Here is a 5,355-nt window from a genome sequence, read left to right as displayed (position 1 = left end):
CTGTGATCCTGTGGTTCTGGGATCCTGGGATCCTGGACTTGTTAGATCACCTGGGAGTGTGGCTTTCTTTGTGCGTTGTCAGACTGGCTGCAGAGCTTGTCTAAAATTATTTTAAATTATGTATATGGGTGTTTCACTTGAACATGTGTGTGTGGTACTCACAGAGGCTATAAAAGGCCATCTGAGCTGGAATTAAAGATGATTGTGAGCCACTCAGTATGTACTCAGAATCCAGACCTAGGCCCTCTATAAGAGATGCCAGTGCTCTTGACCGCTGAACCATCTCTCTAGACTTAAGTCACTGAATATTTTAGTTTCAAATCTCTGTATCGAGACTTTTTGTCAAAGTTCCTATTAATGATTTTGCCTGAGGACAGGACTTCAAACTGCAGAGGGACACACACAGGACAACCTAACCCTGATCATAGTGTGTCGTCTACTTCATAATAATCTTAAAACACTCATCTGGGCTTATTTTCAAAAAAAAAAAAAAACCTTTCCCTAGAGCACATAGTCTATGTGTGCCAAGAGTCAGCAGTCACAAAGCCTGCCTGGGGCACAGTGAGTGTCCAGCATGTCACATGAGCTTACTAGGGTCTGACCTGGAAGCTAAGTGTGCAGCTGAGTCAAACCAGATGGTGTACGTTCTTTCAGGACCGTGCAACGTGGTCCGATCTGCAGGAAGAGAGAGCAGAGTGGGACTTATTTTGATTACATTTGGCTCCCACCTCCTCCAACTCCAGACATTTTCGGAACAGGGAAATGAGTTCCGGAGTCCAGTGATACTGCTGATACAATTCACGGCTCCTCAGAGGAGAGAAACAGGAAGCAGAGGGCCGGCTGCTGTGCGGTGAGGTCATCCTTTTGGCATGCTGCACTAGTCCTGGAGAAAGACAACGAGAGACAGAAGCTATTTGGCTTCTTGGCTGACTCTCAAATCTTAGCTCTGAGGGCCAGGAAAGGGTGAAGAGTCGGTATGTAGCCATGGTTGCCAAGGACGCAAGGAGAAACGAAAGAAGGAACAAAACCCTTCATTTAAAATGCCAGTGGAAAAAAAAGGCTCAAGACAAATACCAAGACACACAATGTGCTTTTATTAAAGCAGCTTTTAAAAATGAGTTTTGGAAAACAGACTCCTAATGGCTATAAAGGTCCTCCTGACTGGAGGACACTTGAGAATTCGGCCTCATGGACACAAACACTCAAGGACTGTTTTGTTTTTGCTCCTGCCCACCAGGCAGGAGCTCCTGTGCTGGGCTGGCCACCCGCTCCTAGTCTTTGGCTTCCATCTCAGAAGTACTAGGGTTACAGGTGAATACTACCTTCCCCGGACTTTCAGTCTGCTTCTTTGTGAGTGAGAGGCTATGTATGCTTAGCATGGGAAGAGATGATAGGGGAGACAGAGGCTGATGCTGGGGAAGAGGATCACAGGGAAGAGGCTCTGTTACAAGACCCAGAAGCAGATATTTTTGTTTGCTTCATTTGGGTATTTGTTTGTTTATTTTATTTTTAGTTTTTTTTAGCCAGTCTTGCTGTGCAACCCAAATTGATCTAAACTCGGAATCATCCTGCCTCAGTTTACCAACTGCTGGGATCATGGATAGGCACCACCACACCCAGCTTTGGTGGGGATATTTTTAGATGACAAGAGGTGAGGAGGCTCATGCCTCACCCAAAGTCAGCCAACAAAGCTTGAGATCAGAATGGAAGGCCAGAGTCAAAGGGGCTACACCCTAGGTACAGACCTGATGTCCCCGAACAGCATCAGCATTAGCAAATAAACAGGCCCAAAGCAGAGAAGGCTACAGTCAATGTTAACTCCCGGCTCTCGTCGAAGGGCTCATACCCAGCAGTAGCAAGTCCTACTGGCTTTGATGAAGCCTGTTCTATTGGAACACAGCCTTCATACTACAGCAGAGCTGAGAAGCTGAGACCCCAGAGTCCATAGAGGTCAAAATGTTTTGCTGTGTTTTCAAAACAAACAAAACAAAAAAACGACAACAACATTACCTGACCCCTGGTTGAAAGTAAGCAATATGCCAGAGGAAATCTCAGGGTGTTGTCTTCCCCTCCCCATTCCCAGAGCCTTCAGTGCACCCACAGTGCAACCATCTCTCTCCCCACCTCACCTCCTCCCCGGCTGTGTAGAGCCTGATGGATGAAGGTCTAGTTGAATAGAGCAGAGGTCAGCTGCCTCTGTTCTCAGCTGCCTGACAGGTCTCACAGCTGGGCTGTGTTTAAAGGTCCTCCAGATCTGCACTTGCCTCGGGCTGACGCTTCCCTATCCAACAGCTCTGTTACAGTGCAAGGCACAGAGAGCTCACTACTGCATGCTTTCTTAACCACAGGACCGGGAGCTCTGTGAATGCGATTTTAATTACCACAGGTAATGCTTTCTTGATTGCTAAGCCATTGAGCACATCAGCTTCTCCTGTTCCTGATACAAATCACCCAGAACTGCAGCCCAGCTGGGCGGGACCACACATGAAGGTTTCGGAGCATCCTGGCCCCACTTCAAACCAATTATACTTTTAACATTTATTCTACGTTTATTAAGTGGGAAGAATCAGATTTTATTGTGAGAAAATTTGTACATAGCTTTCTTTCCAGCTTGCTTTGAATACAGCATAGCATTTAAACATACTGTGTTTGGAGTTGATTGTCCTATTCAAATTTTCCAGGGCTTGAAACTGGGCTACCAGTGGAAAGCTACGCACATGAAGGATTTAAGTAACCAGTGCTTATTCAAAATAGACTTCAAAAATATTTTCTCTTGGCTTTCACCACCTCCAAAACATTTCCTGGAGTCCTCAGTGTCTCTGGTGTTTTCTCTTTTGCAATTCTTCAGACACAATTTGGATCTAAATGGAATACTTGAAAATGTACAATAGAAGAAGCCAACCAGGCCCAAGACACTCAGCCACGGTATACTCACTGGCCATCAAGTCTCTGCAGCAGGATCCCAATTAGATGCGTGAGATTCAAGACTCCGCTTTCCATGCCCCTCCCCTGGGAAAGATGACCATGTTCAGAGAGCCTTGCCTCCTTTCCCACTTAAGAATATCAACAACTCTGGTGCATATATGATGAGCTTATATTCTACCATTATTCAGAGTCTCACACACACACACATACACACACACACACACACACACACACACACACAGTGTTGAATTAACAGACACCTGGATTATGATTAGTTCCAATAAGCTTAAGCATAGCTGTGAGCTCTTGCCTAGACAAGAGCTTGGACATCCTTATGTAACTTAGCATCCTTACATACTTCCCCCATGTAGTTAGCATCTATAGAGCCCTAGGGGATAGATGGCCTGGAAATCATCATCATCATCACAATGATGTCCTCATCACAGGGAAAGCAATAGCAAAGGAGAGAGAGTGATGTCTGCATCTTGTTCACTCACTGTTGCCCTACAGCCCCCAAGGAACTAGTAGCTAGCACTAAGCAGGTGCTCAATTAACACCTGCAAGCGAATGAGTTCGCTGAGAGCTTACCGAAGGCTAGATTCTCTGTTGCTTTATTTAATCCTTGTAACAACCAAGAGTGAAGTGATGTTATATATGTTCAAAGGGTGAGAAAACACAAAGTTCCTGATGGCAGGTGGCTCACTCAAATACAGACACAAACTAAGTTCAACCAGGCCAATTTCACCCAAAGACTTGCCCTTTGGCCACAGAGTTACAGAGTTGGTGCCATTAGGGAAGCAACCTGGCATTCTGACTGCTCAGGTGCAGAGAGTAACCATTAGAGTATTCACAAAATATTAATTACTGTAGAGAGCAGGCCCAAGGCTGCTTATCGGCCAAGGGCAGATGTAATTTTCATCTGTGGATGAAGACTTGCCAGCAGTCTAAGCATGGCCGTGACCATGAGGGGTGGCTTTGTGGGACCATGCATGGACATGTTTGGCCAGTAGAGATGGGCATGGGCTGGTACTATATAAATTTGTCCACTAGCAAGCTCTATTCCTCTTGATCTCATAGTAAGGTGCTTTGTTTGTTTGTTTGTTTTTGTTTTTTGACTAGTATCCCTGTGAGCAAAAAGGATGAGCTTCACACTGGACAAGGATGCAATGTAGAGAGTGAGTCTGTATGTGTGTGTGCTCTACACACATACACTGCTGACCGCTGTGAACCAAGGTCAGGTAGATGGAGTAGAGACAGGGCTGGTGTTCACCTCTCACTTTTCAGGTCATTGGTGGTGGTGGGGGGGTGTCTTTGAAGGGGATAGAGCACTCCAGCCCTGTCTCTTGCTCAATTCTTGGCCATGATATAAATAGTTTTGTTTCTCTGCATGCTGCCTGCCATGACCTGCTTCCTCACCCAAGACCCCAAACAATGGGCCAGCCAACCAGACTGCCAGCTGAAATACAGACCTTTCTCTTCAAATTGGTCATCTCGGATATTTGTTGTAACGGTTGAAAACTGCTCAACTCAGTCTCTCACTTATACTGTGACTGCCACCCAGCAAACACCAGCCACGGTGTCCTCTCCTGCCCTGGCCTTCCACAAGACAAAAACAAAACTCCAAATGCCCAGACTACTGTCTGCAACTCCCCAGTGCTGAAATTGTTTGTTTTGCTTCCATTGCATATCTCATGACCAGTAGAACAAAGCTAAGTTTTACAAGGATTACTTACGAAGTTGTCTTTTTTAATATGAACAAATAAATAAACCCACAGCATCCCTAGATTTGTAGATATGATGTGATTCCACACACCCTGTTACAGAATGGTTTTTAAAAATATGTTTCAAATGAGGTTTTTTTTTCACCTCAAAACCCAAAGTGTTTTCTGAGAAGGATATTAATTTTTTAAAAATATTTAGATTTTTCAGTTGGGGGGTCTTTAAAATGAAGCCACTTGGTCCTGGCCTTACAGTAGGGACAGAAGAAAGTAATATTGATATTAGACCATTTTAGATGGTTTGAGAATCTATTAAGCATTCCCAGAAGGGACATCTGCCAATCTGGGGTTCTCATCTGGCAAAAACATGGATCCCAGTTATCAAAGCTCTCAACTTTCCCTAAGGTCACTCAGCCCAATGTTTTTCTTGTGAATAATAGCTCTATTTACTGGTCCCCTAGCCAGAGCTGCGTACTTGTGACAGAGGTAGCTGGAAAGTTCCATTTATACATGAAGAGGTGAGGCAGAGAGCAGCTCAGCACTGTTCAGAAACCTGGAAGAGTGGCCATGCTGCTGTACCTAGACCCCTGTGCTCCCCTGCTTCTTCTCAAACCACATGCCTTGGTCACTGCAGCTTCAGCCTCTCAGGTCACTCCAAAGTTCACTCAGTGGTGTGAACATAGAGCCTCAAGTGGGTCCAAGTGCAGTCTGC

The sequence above is a fragment of the Mastomys coucha genome, unplaced genomic scaffold, assembly GCF_008632895.1.
Source record: "Mastomys coucha isolate ucsf_1 unplaced genomic scaffold, UCSF_Mcou_1 pScaffold7, whole genome shotgun sequence".
Lineage (NCBI taxonomy): Eukaryota > Metazoa > Chordata > Mammalia > Rodentia > Muridae > Mastomys > Mastomys coucha.
This window is presented reverse-complemented; position numbering follows the sequence as displayed.